The sequence below is a fragment of the Grampus griseus genome, assembly GCF_964374135.1.
Source record: "Grampus griseus genome assembly, chromosome: 12".
NCBI lineage: Eukaryota > Metazoa > Chordata > Mammalia > Artiodactyla > Delphinidae > Grampus > Grampus griseus.
The window spans coordinates 27,867,478-27,882,245 of NC_139006.1; the positions used below are offsets into that span (position 1 = coordinate 27,867,478).

At 42.1% G+C, this 14,768-nt stretch overlaps 1 protein-coding gene across 3 annotated transcripts in view; it reads left to right on the forward strand.

The window, feature by feature from the left end:
• Nucleotides 1-3,619: 3,619 nt before the first annotated feature.
• Nucleotides 3,620-14,768, forward strand: part of SPIRE1 (spire type actin nucleation factor 1) — a 206,210-nt gene continuing 195,061 nt past the window's right edge. For all 3 annotated transcript variants that reach the window (XM_082668138.1, XM_082668139.1, XM_082668140.1), the window contains exon 1: nucleotides 3,620-3,634. The gene's annotated coding sequence lies outside the window, so the exon portion shown is untranslated. The remainder of the gene's footprint in view (nucleotides 3,635-14,768) is intronic.

Below are 14,768 nucleotides of genomic sequence, written 5' to 3' on the forward strand. Positions count from 1 at the left end.
ATGAAGTGTGAGGACTTTTTAAATTGTTCTGGGCTAGCTGAGAGACGTTTTAGTGTAGCAGAAAGAGCTGGGCTGATCAGGAGGCCTGGATCCCAGTCTACATCTTTCATTACCAGCCCTGTATTTTGTCATCTGTACGATGTCATCTGTGAGATAAATAATATCTGATCTTCAAGTTGTATAACTGAAGAAAGCACTTTGAAAGTATAAAATATCACTGTAAAGTTATAAGGTATTATAATTGTAGGCAGTGAAAAATCTAGGTTATAACACTGAAAAAGATATGCTGTTCTATTTTTTCCTTTTTGGTGCACTTTTCTAGGTGAATGTGCCTCTTAGGAGCAATTGTCTGGGAGTGTCTGGGATAAGCTTGGGCTGCACAAGCAGTGTGCTCCCCGAAAGACTCGGAGCAGCTCAGCCGGCACATCAAGAGTGTGAAGCATGAAGTACATTTATTCTGCAAAAATGATAATTAAATATAAGACAACATTTCAAGGGTTCTGTTTTTTAAATAAATACAACAATAAAATCAACGAAAACTAAAGTCATATTCAGAGTTAACACGGGCCACCACTTTTCACAGACCTCACGGCACTTTGAAGACAGCATTCAAACGTTAATTTGAGTTGTTCAGATATTTTAACTACACAGAGCAATTTTTTAAGGGTGGTGAAGCCACAGGATACAAAAACAAAATCAATGACAGAAATTGGAACAAAGTATACTGTACATAAAGGTATTTGAATCTTCGATTTTGAGTTGAAAATGAGAAAATGGGGAGGTCCCGGGTTATCCCACAGTGTTGCTTGGACCTGCAGAGATCGTGTCAGCCTCTGAGAGCCTTTGAGCTGTCAGCAGTCACTTTCTAAGAGTCCTGGGGGTGGTGGTGGTGGTGGACAGTGAGGCTTATCAAAATTATAAAGGGTTCTGAAAATCATATAAATATTAGTACAATTATACTGTCTTTGTATAAAAAAGCATCAAGGGTTCAGGGTATACATTGACTAGATTTATCAATATAATAGAAGATAGCTAGGATTTTTTAAGGATTTACCTTTTATTTTTACTGTATACAGAAGGATCAAACATTTAACTTGTCATATTGCCTCAACTTAATTCCATATAAGCTCACAAAGGCAAGAAGTTTACTTTAAACACAGTATATTAGTCATGAATTTGTGTTTGGCAAAAACAAAACAAAAGCCGTTTTGTTGTATGTAATATTGTATATTCCTGTGAGTCAGTACCAAAGTATTTTTCTTACTAAAATGTATTCATATTTAAAAAAATTATCACTTACGAAGGGAAAAACATCCTTCTGTTGTGAATTGGTTTTAAAGATAACATTTGAGATAAAATTTGGGCTTCTTTTCCTCACTTCCACTCCCTTCCTTCTTCCTGTCATCGTTATCTTTACTTGAGATTTACTTGCTGCCCTGTGCCAGGGGTAGCAGGTGTCTGGCTCATGGATTGCTCAGCTGATTAAATCATTTGCTTGTCTTTTGAGGGGTGAGGAAAGGACAAAAATGTTAGTGATTTTTGGCTGTTGTTGTCCAAGCGCAACACTGCAGCAATATCCCATAAGGCCAGAAGATGGTGCTATTGTCTATAAAAGTAGACCCGCTGTTTTACTACATTGTTCAAACTAGTATTTTAGGGACTTCTCTGGCGGTCCTGTGGTTAAGACTCCGTTCTTCTACTGCAGGGGGCTCGGATTCTATCCCTGGTCGGGGCACTAAGATGCCAAAAAAAGTCAGTATTTTAAAGCCGTTTGTATTTTCAAAATTCACACAGGGCCTAAGCAAACTAGAAAAATTTAGTAATTGTTTCTATGTTTTTAATCAAGAGGTTTTGTATATCTATATCTATCTATTCTATCTATATCATATAAGGCATTAGACCTTTTCTCGTCAGGTATGTGGCACACATATGCATTTTCACAAATTGGATTATAAACACATAATTAAGTGATGTTACTTTAAAGGGTTTTTTTGTATCTCTTGTAATGAAATTATAATAGGGTGCCTAGGGAGAAACTTTTTCCTCCCGTCTTTCAATTTCTTACTCTTATATCCTTCTGCTTTCCTCTCTTCTCCCCGCTCCTGCTGTATGTACTGTGGTGTCTTAGGCATTACAATGACCGTTGTAATTTCTATGGCAAGATGCAGTTGTTGAGAGTGCAATATTAATACTGCACATAAAACTGCCTTAGAAGGTTTATTGGTACTTAGTATAGATCCATTTCTTACTTGGTTGATGCTTTCAACTCTAAGGTTCTCATACTGGACTAGTCTCAGAGTGGAATCTTACCAGTTAAACTTATTTGCCAATGAACGATTGTTTTATCTAAGAATTATGTGTTTTATTGTGCACTTAATGAGTTCAGCGAGGCCCAGGCCTAGGAGGACTTCTTTTATTCTATGGCTGAATGCCCCAGTTCAGTTTTGCCCCTGTCCTATCGGTTCTATGAGGTATGAATAGACTGGGTTAACTGGGCTACGAGGCGTGTGGTCACTGGGAACATCATCTTGGTGAAGAGTTGTACAAACGTCACAAGCGAATCCGAGGGAACGTCTGCAGATTGTTTGCAACAAGCTTGTACCCCAGGCCCTGATCTGTGCGCTTGGGAGAAGCCAGTGAGCAAAACCCGAAAAGACCCTGTCCTCATGGGGCTTAGGATGGAGTTGGGAGTGGAGAGGGAAGTTATCCAAGCGAACGGTCCGGTGCGTTGATGGCGACAGTATTCGACGGAGCAGGGCAGGGCACGGGGACGCGGGGGGCGAGGCCAGGGTACTACGAAGTCGGCCAGTGCGCGGAGACTGGACCTGGGCGCGAGTGTTCGCGCGGGTGTGGGTGCACGTGCGGGGCGGGGTGGGGCGGGGTGGGGCGGACCCCCCCGGTGGCGGGGCCAACCCGGGGGCGGGGCTCGGTGTGCCAGGAGAACCCGGGACAGAGGCGGGACTCAAGGGGGCGGGGAGGACCCAGGCAGACCATGGAGGCGGGGTTCTAAGTGGGGGCGGGGTTCTGGGCGGGGCGCGCCCCTGGGGCGGGGCTCGGAGGGCGGGTCCGCGGACGCCATTGCGCTGCTACCGGCTGGCTGCGGTCTTGTAGGGTACGCAGCGTCGCGCCTCGTTCCTGACCCTCCGCTGTCCGGTTCTCCGGCCCGGCCTAAGGCCCGTACCCGGCCTGGTCTCCGCCCCGTCCACCCCCGTCCCCGCGGCGGCGCGCGCGGCCCGCTGGGCGGGGTTCCGGGGATGAGGCGGCGGCGGCGGTGCGCGGAGAATATGCTCGGCAGCTGAGGAGACGCGGCGCCCGGAGCGCGGCGCGACCCACGGGATGGCTCAGCCGGCCGGCCCGGAGGGCGGCGAGGGGCCTCCGGACCCCGGGGCGGCCGCGGGCCCGCAGCACGCGCTGAGCCTGGAGGAAATCCTGCGGCTCTACAATCAGCCCATCAACGAGGAGCAGGCGTGGGCTGTGTGCTACCAGTGCTGCGGCTCCCTGCGCGCCGCGGACGCCGGCCGCCGCCAGCCCCGCCGCCGGGTGCGCTCGGCCGCGCAGATCCGCGTGTGGAGGGACGGCGCCGTCACCCTGGCGCCCGCCGCCGGCGACGCGGGAGAGCCGGACGCCGCCGCGGGTGAGCCGCCCCCCGAGACCCCCTTCTCCCACAGAAGGACCCCGCCGCGGGCCCTTCCCCCAACCCCCGCGACCCCTAGCCCCGTGCCCTTCCGCCCCATGGCCCCCATCTCCCACGGCCCACGGAGGACCCCCACCCCGGCTCCAGGAGGACCTGGCCCCCCAGGCCCTGGCCCTTCCGCCCCAGCGCCGCTCCCTCTCCGCCCAGTCTCCTACTGGAGGACCCTCGCCAAGGCCCCGGGCCCTTCCGCCCTGCGGCCCCCCACCCCTCACGGGAGGCCAGGGAAGCGGGCAGGGCCTGCGGCCGAGCGCGGCCCGCTTAGGTCTGAGCGTGGGCAGGAGCGTGGGCGGGCGGCTGCGCCGGGAGTGGGGCGGGGGTCCGAGTGTCAGTGCGCGGCCTGTCGGGGCACCGAGGCTCCGGAGAAGGGGAGTGGGGTCGGTCCCCGGACGCGGGAGGCCGGCTCTGCGCGCTCGTGCTGCTCGCGGCCGAGCCCGGGTGGGATGTGTTCGGCGCTGCAGGCGTTCGCCAAGACCTGGTCGGGGAGGGGGGTGTGTGATGCGCTGGTAGGAGGGCTGCGCTTTCGCAAGGAGCTGTCAGCCGATGGTACTTTTCAAAGACTGGCAACGATATTCCCTCGGTTGGGAATGTAAAAAAATCTGAGCCCTGAGGAGAATGCTGCTATTTTGGGAGAAATGAAGAGGCTGAATTAACATAAAGATAAACAGTACGATTTCCCTGTACATTAATATTTGTTGTGATGAAAAACAAGCTTGTAAAGTAAAAAGTTGACAGGATGTCAGATAAATGGAGTTTACTTAGGTCATTATCTAATGTAAATTCTTCAAGATTATCACCTTCCCATCAACATATAGCTACGGCTTACCCAGATATCTATTGATGATGAAGAGAAGATTGATAATAGGTTTCTCCAATCAGTTTTTATCTAATTCAGCATTTTGAGAGACAGATCTATTAAAAGCATTAAAAAAAGAAAATCCACCCTTACTTAAAAAGTTGGTGAAAGTGTCAAAATGCTTAAGGTGAAAGATGTACTTCAGAATTAGTAAAGTGACTTATTAAATTGATTAAAATAGAGAACAGTCAAGAGTATGTTATCAATTCTTTCAGTTCCAACAGAACATTTATTATTTATTTTCGGTGTCAGGTAAACAGACTTTTAGAATTTTAATTTATTTAAAGCCAGTCTTTTTACGATTCTTTTGAAATTATTTCAAACAGGTCTTTTAGTTCATTTGATGTGTCTATTGCTTTTAAACTTGGACAATATTAGTGGGAAATACTTGCAATTATAATTTATTTACAGTGTATTAATATGATATGAAAAGATACTTTCATAAAATACAGCAAAGTCATGCCTTGAGATCCAGTGTTTCAAGGGGAAAAATGGTTATATGCAACCTCCTTTTAGAAGTAGCATTGGTAGTGGTGATTTCCAGAAGGAACAAACTGGATTTACATTGTCCTTGAACTTAATCCCAGAGTTCAAGTTATGTTTGTGGACCTACTAGTAGTTTAGTTGTCAAAGACTAATGGATTCTGGTGGTATTTTTTAAAAAAATCATAACCTTATGTTGAAGTGAATTACTTTTTGCATCAGTCATATGAATGATAACGTGTTGACTTCAATGTAATACATTCTCTCTTTCTGGAGAGAATGGCAGAGTTGTTTCCTGCAGCAGCAGTAATGGACTTGTGATCCATGCTCTTCCTACTTAGTTCTGCTTGTGACCTTTGCTGCCACTTGTGGAGAGAGCCCAAAGTTGCCGATATGGTCTTGAGCATTTTGGGGCTGATTGATTAAAAATTTGGGAAGTTCATACTAAAATAGTGTTTATATTAGATAATTTATTTCTTCTTAGTATTAAGAGTTGTTGTGTGGCTATGGAAGGCACAACGTCTTCTGAACATTTACCCTGATTCTTAAAAACTCTGTATAACTTGGTACTTTGCACACTTGTATAAATTCTATTTTTAAGGAAAAATGGTAATCTTGAACCTCCATTCTAAGAAGCACTTTGTTTTTCATTGTAAGATGTTTAACATGATTGTATGGTGGCAGTCGACAGCATTTGTATTTTCACGTGTTATCCATTGACTTATTTTCTAAATGCAGGTTTAGGAAGTTAAGTGATGTGCTTGAATTCATACTGGTAACTCTTTGAATCAAATCCAGGTCTTTTAACCTCTAGCCTTTGTAGTATTGTGGAATGGAACAAACTTGGTTTGAATTGGAATCATGATTCCTCCCCTTTCTAGCTGAGTGACCTTGAATAAGTTCCTTAATCTCCCTGAGTGCAACCTTCTCATCTGTAAAGTGAGAATAGATCACTTTTTCCCTACGGGATAGAGGTTTAAGTGAGATGGTATGTGTAAAGTGCCTAACGCAAGGCTTGGTATGTAGCAGGTACTCAGTAAGTTTTAGGTCTCTCCGTCTCCTGATCTTGCGGTCCTTTCACAGCACCACGGTGTCTCTGTCCAGCTGTTCTGTAATTTTTACTCAGAATTGGGACACATGTCTAGGTCAGGGATTCTCAGCCTATGCACTGACATTTTTGACTGAATAACTCTTTGTGTGGGGGCTGTCCTGTGCCTGTGTAGGATGTTTAGCAGCATCCCTGGTCTCTACCCACCAGATGCCAGTAATCACCTGCCCCCCTTCCCTGAGTAAACGCTTCAGACATGGCCACCTGTCCCGTGTTGAGAACCATTGGTCTAGCCAATGATGGGTGGTGCCGTGGATTGTGTTTAGTGTGGGGAAATGGATCCCAGCTGTAATCTTCAAGCGTGTGAATCTTTCAGCTGGCCACTGTTCTCTGCTGTTGAGTTGAATAGTTGGTTCTTACCACTATCAGCAGTATCGCTCCATTTAGTCCCATAGGAAGAAATAGCACTTCACACTCATTATTGACTTGTTTTGGAATTGAATGTATCAGTAATTGATTTTATTCTTGTTTTAATAGTATCGACACGTGCAGAGTATTCACATTCAGGTTGAATTAAAAAAATTAGAAATACATATAAGAGAAATAGAAAAATGTGGGAGGCATGGAAATGAAACCAATATTGGAAGAAAACAATGAAGAATGAATAATTTTATTTAGCATTCAGATGTAACTCAAAGTCATTTTACTAACATGACCATGAAAGCAGTGTGATATAGGACTGAAGGAGATTAAAAAAGAAGGAAAACTAGTTCTTTAGAGAATACCTTAGGAGGAAGAGGTTAAATTATGAATCAGGATCTTAAAATGGGTAGTACATTTTATGAAGTATTTCTGTGATGACGGAGGGTGATTTGTTGATTAGAATCAAGAGGGTTTATGATTTATCTTAGGTGGCTTACTTAAAATTTTTATTTTCCCCAATGTTTATGAACTTGTAGTCATAAAAAGACCTTATTGTTTGGTAAAAGTTTATTACATACAGGTTGGTGAAGTTTTCATTCACACCATTAATTAATGAGTCAAAGGCACTCAGCCTCTTGATATACAATCTGCTATTTTTAACCAGGGCACTTAACTGGTCTTTAGACACATTTTAGTATACACTTTCTTTAGAAAGTAATCATTGATGGAATTTAGGTTATATTCCAATCTCCACAAGATTATAACTCGTTTTTTTCTGGGATGCCACAAAGAATTATTAATGGTAGTACTAGAGCTTAGAACCATTGCATGGTCTTAGCAGCCTTGTAGACCTTAAATACCCGTCTGACAAAAATAACTTTGTTTCAGATTTGGTTTCAAAATTTTTGATGTACCTTTAGCTTTAGATGTATAAAGAGCACTTTCAAAATTATGAGTACATCTTGTTTTAAAATCATTGTAAGGGTAGTGATAGGTTTTCCTGGGAGGAACAATGAAGGACTGCGTGCATATTAATAAAGGCATCCCTTGGTATAGGGAACATTGGGGCTTTGTTTGGGATTTGAAAAGAGGATGTGATCCGTGAGGCTTCTCAGCAGGGTTCATGCCAGTTTGGTGGGGAAGTGGTCTCGGAATAATATCCTTTTTGAATTTAAAGAGAGAATATTTGCGGAGAAGGTTGAAATAGTGAAAACATATTTAAAACGATTAATTTTTGTTCACTCTTGATATTTTTCTTGAGTGTTTACATTCTGATCATTAAATGAAAGGAATACTTGAGGTGTGTGTGTCCAGGGTAGCGGTTGGGGGTGAATAACAGTATTAGGGGTTGGTGAAATACCTTGTCAGTTAACAGCAATAGGTAAGAATTATTCCATGTGAACAATATGTCCAGATATGTAGGCTTAATTCAATTTTAAAAACATGCACTGAGTCCCTACTACGTGCAAGCAGTGTCCAAGTTTAGTCATTATAGAGGAGAAAACAGAACATAAACAGTGATCAGTTTACCGTGAAGCTAATGCAGGTCAATTTGGAACCTGCTCCCTTACACAGTCTCCTTCTGGGCCCTGGGTTGGGGGGGGAGGGGCTTTAACCATGTGTCCAGATGACCATTTGCAAGATTAAGATATTTTAGCTATAATCAGTTAAGATTGCTGTCAGTTTTAACTCCAGTTTACTCTCCAACATACTTCCATTTGGGTTGTGTGAGAATGGCCACAGACATTTTTGGGAGAAATTTTGGAATAATGCATTTGTGGTTTTGTACCTGTATTTCTGCCTTATGCAAAGGAAAACGGTGGAAAAATATCAGTCACATATACATATTGATACGTAAGTAAGTTGGGACTCTTTTGGGAAACGATTTGTCTTACTAAGAGTTTTGACTCAACTTTAGAAGGAAAAGAAATCATTGGTTTACCAAGGACTATATGTTGATAAGAGATGATGAGTTACACTCTGCCTGTTTTATTTGTAAGGTGGGAATCGCTTTCCTGCTTGGTAGGTTCTGTTAAATGGCAACAGTTCCCATCCCACTTTCATAATATTGGAGTCGTATTATATTTCCCATTTGCTTCCTGTTGGCTAAGTAGGAAAAAAAGAAACTACCGTCTCCCAGATTCCTGTTTAAAACTATGAGGAAAATATTGCGTGTTGCTAAATTGCCAAATTTAATGTTTTTTAAATAAATTTTGAGATAATTTTAGATTGAAGAAAAGTTGCAAAAATAGTGCAGAGGGTTCCTGTGTGCCTCTCACCTGTTTCCCTTAATGTTAACATCTTATATTACTGGGTACGTTGGTCAAAACTAACTAGTGGCATATCACTATTAACTAAACTTCAGACTTCACTTGGAGTTCCCTAGTTTTTCTATTAGTGTCCTTTTTCTGTTCCAGAATCCCGCCCAGGACACCTGGTTGCATTTAGTCATCATGGCTCATTAGTCTCTTCTCTCTGTGGGAGTTTCTCAGACTTTCCTTGTTTCCCATGACCTTGAGAGTCTTGAGGAGTACTGGTTGGGGGTTTTGCAGAATGTCCTTGCATTTAGGTTTTCCTGCTGTTTTCTTGACTAGGCTGGAGTTATGCGTTTGAGCGAAGAGTACCAGAAAGGGGAAGGGCTCCCCTCGTCACACTGGATTGAGGCACATGATATCCATACAGCACCACTGGGGATGTGAGCCTTGTTTGCCAGGTTTCTCCAATAAAGAGTTTTACTGTTTTTCCCTTTTCTATACCTTATTCTTTGGAAGGGAGTTACTGAGTCCAGTCTGCATTCACGGGGCCTCCTCCTGGAGTGGTGAATATCTACTCAGTATTTTTTGGAATTCTTCTGTAAGGAAGATTTGATTCTTCTCCCCATTTACTTATTTATTCAATCATTTATTAAGTCTGGATCCACGTATGTTTTACGCGTTATCTGTTACCATGTTATTTCTTTTGTTGCTCAAATTGTTCAAGCTGTGGCCATTGGAAGCTCCTTCAGGTTGGCTCCCATGTCCCTTTTTTTTTTTTTTTTTTTTTGGCAGTACGTGGGCCTCTCACTGTTGTGGCCTTTCCCGTTACGGAGCACAGGCTCTGGATGCACAGGCTTAGCGGCCATGGCTCACGGGCCCAGCCGCTCCGCAGCATGTGGGATCTTCCCGGACCGGGGCACGAACTCATGTCCCCTGCATCGGCAGGCGGACTCTCAACCACTGCACCACCAGGGAAGCCCTCCCATGTCCCTTTGATGTGCCCCATCCTTTTGTGTTTTTGAGCACATCCTTACTTTCTGGCACTACAAGATGCTTCAAGGCTTATCATGTGTATTTTCTGTCCCAGCCCTAGAATCAGATATATCTCCAAGGAGCTCAGGGATGGGTGTCCTTGTTGTTACTAAGGTGTTTCTTTTTTTCTTTTTCTTTTTTTTTTGTCTGAGATATACATTATAAAGTAATAACTAGAGTCATGACTTACAACATTATACCAGAACATACAAGATTTTTAGAAATTTCATGTCATGAAATTTCATGTAAACATTTATATTAACATATTTCCCTACAAATAGCCCAAAGAAAGTTTAATATTAGTTGGTTTTTTTGTTTTTTTTATATTGCAGTTTCTTATTAGTCATCAGTTTTATACACATCAGTGTATACATGTCAATCCCAATCACCCAATTCAGCACACCACCATCCCCACCCCACTGTGACTTTCCCCGCTTAGTGTCCATACGTTTGTTCTCTACATCTGTGTCTCAACTTCTGCCCTGCAAACTAGTTCATCTGTACCATTTTTCTAGGTTCCACATACATGCATTAATATACGATATTTGATTTTCTCTTTCTGACTTACTTCAGTCCTTATGACAGTCTCTAGATCCATCCACGTTTCAACAAATGACTCAATTTCATTCCTTTTTATGGCCGAGTAATATTCCATTGTATACATATACCACAACTTCTTTATCCATTTGCCGGTTGATGGGCATTTAGGTTGCTTCCATGACCTGGCTATTGTAAATAGTGCTGAAATGAACATTGGGGTGCATGTGTCTTTTTGAATTATGGTTTTCTCTGGGTATATGCCCAGTAGTGGGATTGCTGGATCATATGGTAATTCTATTTTTAGTTTTTTAAGGAACCTCCATACTGTTCTCCATAGTGGCTGTATCAATTTACATTCCCACCAACAGTGCAAGAAGGTTCCCTTTTCTCCACACCCTCTCCAGCATTTGTGTTTGTAGATTTCCTGATGATGCCCATTCTAACTGGTGTAAGGTGATACCTCATTGTAGTTTTGATTTGCATTTCTCTAATAATTAGTGATGTTGAGCAGCTTTTCATGTGCTTCTTGGCCATCTGTATGTCTTCTTTGGAGAAGTGTCTGTTTAGGTCTGCCCATTTTCTGATTGGGTTGTTTATTTCTTTAATATTGAGCTGCATGAGCTGTTTATATATTTTGGAGATGAATCCTTTGTCTGTTGATTCATTTGCAAATATTTTCTCCCATTCTCAGGGTTGTCTTTTCGTCTTGTTTATGGTTTCCTTTGCTGTGCAAAAGCTTTGAACTTTCATTAGGTCCCATTTGTTTATTTTTGTTTTTATTTCCGTTACTCTAGGAGGTGAATCAAAAAAATCTTGCTGTGATTTATGTCAAAGAGTGTTCTTCCTATGTTTTCCTCTAAAAGTTTTATAGTGTCTGGTCTTACATTTAGGTCTCGAATCCATTTTGAGTTTATTTTTGTATATGGTGTTAGGGAGTGTTCTAATTTCATTCTTTTACATGTAGCAGTCCAGTTTTCCCAGCACCACTTACTGAAGAGACTGTCTTTTCTCCATTGTATATCTTTGCCTCCTTTGTCATAGATTAGTTGACGATAGGTGTGTGGGTTTATCTCTGGGCTTTCTACCTTGTTCCATTGATCTATGTTTCTGTTTTTGTGCCAGTACTATATTGTCTTGATTATTGTAGCTTTGTAGTATAGTCTGAAGTCAGGGAGTCTGATTCCTCCAGCTCCGTTTTTTTTCCCTCAAGACTGCTTTGGCTATTTGGGGTCTTTTGTGTCTCCATACGGATTTTGAGATGATTTGTTGTAGTTCCGTAAAAAATGCCATTGGTAATTTGATAGGGATTGCACTGAATCTGTAGATTGCTTTGGGTAGTATAGTCATTTTCACAATGTTGATTCTTCCAATCCAAGAACATGGTATATATCTCCATCTGTTTGTATCATCTTTATTTTTCTCATCAGTGTCTTATAGTTTTCTGCGTACAGGTCTTTTGTTTCCCTAGGTAGGTTTATTCCTAGGTATTTTATTCTTTTTGTTGCAGTGGTAAATGGGAGTGTTTCCATAATTTCTCTTTCAGATTTTTCATCATTAGTGTATAGGAATGCAAGAGATTTCTGTGCATTAATATTGTATCCTGCAACTTTACCAAATTCATTGATTAGCTCTAGTAGTTTTCTGGTGGCATTTTTAGGATTCTCTATAGTATCATGTCATCTGCAAACAGTGACAGTTTTACTTCTTTTCCAATTTGTATTACTTTTCTTTTCTTTTCTTCTCTGATTGCCTTGGCTAGGACTTCCAAAACTATGTTGAATAATAGTGGTGAGAGTGGACATCCTTGTCTTGTTCCTGATCATAGAGGAAATGCTTTCAGTTTTTCACCATTGAGAATGATGTTTGCTGTGGGTTTGTCGTATATGGCCTTTATTATGTTGAGGTAGGTTCCCTCTATGCCCACTTTCTGGAGAGTTTTTATGATAAATGGGCGTTGAATTTTGTCAAAAGCTTTTTCTGCATCTCTTGAGATGATCATACGATTTTTCTTCTTCAGTTTGTTAATATGGTGTATTACATTGATTGATTTGCGTATATTGAAGAATCCTTGCATCCCTGGAATAAATCCCACTTGATCATGGTGTATGATCCTTTTAATTTGTTGTTGGATTCTGTTTGCTAGTATTGTGTTGAGGATTTTTGCATCTATGTTCATCAGTGATATTGGTCTGTAATTTTCTCTTTTTGTAGTATCTTTGTCTGGTTTTGGTATCAGGGTGATGGTGGCCTCATAGAATGAGTTTGGGAGTGTTCCTTCCTCTGCAATTTTTTGGAAGAGTTTGAGAAGGATGGGTGCTAGCTTTTCTCTAAATGTTTGATGGAATTCACCTGTGAAGCCATCTGGTCCTGGACTTTTGTTTGTTGGAAGATTTTTAATCACAGTTTCAATTTCATTACTTGTGATAGGTCTGTTCATATTTTCTATTTCTTCCTGGTTCAGTCTTGGAAGGTTATACCTTTCTAAGAATTTGTCCATTTCTTCCAGGTTGTCCATTTTATTGGCATAGAGTTGCTTGTAGTAGTCTCTTAGGATGCTTTGTATTTCTGCGGTGTCTGTTGTAACTTCTCCCTTTTCATATCTAATTTTATTGATTTGAGTCCTCTCCCTCTTTTTCTTGATGAGTCTGGCTAATGGTTTATCAATTTTGTTTATCTTCTCAAAGTACGAGCTTTTAGTTTTATTGATCTTTGCTATCGTTTTCTTTGTTTCTGTTTCATTTATTTCTGCTCTGATCTTTATGATTTCTTTCCTTCTGCTAACTTTGGGTTTTGTTCTTCTTTCTCTAGTTCCTGTAGGTGTAAGGTTAGATTGTTTACTTGAGATTTCTCTTGTTTCTTTTGTTTGTTTGTTTTGCGGTACATGGGCCTCTCACTGCTGTGGCCTCTCCTGTTGCGGAGCTCCGGACGCGCAGGCTCAGCGGCCATGGCTCACGGGCCCAGCCGCTCCGCGGCATGTGGGATCTTCCCGGACCTGGACACAAACCTGCGTCCCCTGCATCGGCATGTGGACTCTCAACCACTGCGCCACTAGGGAAGCCCTTCTCTTGTTTCTTGAGGTAGGCTTGTATAGCTATAAACTTCCCTCTTAGAACTGCTTTTGCTGCATCCCATAGGTTTTGGATCGTCGTGTTTTCATTGTCATTTGTCTCTAGGTATTTTTTGATTTCCTCTTTGATTTCTTCAGTGATCTCTAGGTTATTTAGTAACATACTGTTTAGCCTCCATGTGTTTGTGTTTTTTACGTTTTTTCCCCTGTAATTCATTTCTAATCTCAAAGTGTTGTGGTCAGAAAAGATGCTTGATATGATTTCAATTTTCTTAAATTTACTGAGACTTGATTTGTGACCCAAGATGTGATCTGTCCTGGAGAATGTTCCATGTGCACTTGAGAAGAAAGTGTAATCTGCTGTTTTTGGATGGAATGTCCTATAGATATCAATTAAATCTGTTTGGTCTATTGTGTCATTTAAAGCCTCTATTTCCTTATTTATTTTCATTTTGGATGATCTGTCCATTGGTGTAAGTGAGATGTTAAAGTCCCCCACTATTATTGTGTTACTGTCGATTTCCTCTTTTATAGCTGTTAGCAGTGGCCTTATGTATTGAGGTGCTCCTGTGTTGGGTGTGTGTGTGTGTGTGTGTGTGTGTGTGTGTGTGTGTGTGTGTGTGTGTATATATATATATATATTTATTTATTTATTTGCGGTACGTGGGCCTCCCACTGCTGCGACCTCTCCCACTGCGGAGCACAGGCCCCAGATGCGCAGGCCCAGCAGCCATGGCTCAGGGCCCAGCCGCTCTGCGGCATGCGGGATACACCCGGTCCGGGGCACAAACCCGTGTCCCCCGCATCGGCAGGCAGACTCCCAACCACTGTGCCACCAGGGAAGCCCCCATATATATTTATAATTTTTATATCTTCTTCTTGGATTGTAGTGTCCTTCCTTGTCTCTTGTAACATTCCTTATTTTAAGGTCTATTTTATCTGATTCGAGTATAGCTACTCCAGCTTTCTTTTTATTTCCATTAGCATGGAATATCTTTTTCCATCCTATCACTTTCAGTCTGTATGTGTCCCTAGGTCTGAAGTGGGTCTCTTGTAGACAGCATATATATGGATCTTGTTTTTTTATCCATTCAGCAAGCCTGTCTTTTGGTTGGAGCATTTAATCCATTCACGTTTAAGGTAATTATCGATATGTATGTTCCTGTGACCATTTTCTTAATTGTTTTGGGTTTGTTTTTGTAGGTCCTTTTCTTCTCTTGTGTTTCCCGCTTAGAGAAGTTCCTTTAGCATTTGTTGAGAGCTGGTTTGGTGGTGCTGAATTCTCTTAGCTTTTGCTTGTCTGTAAAGCTTTTGATTTCTCCATCGAATCTGAATGAGATCCTTGCTGGGTAGAGTAATTTTGGTTGTAGGTT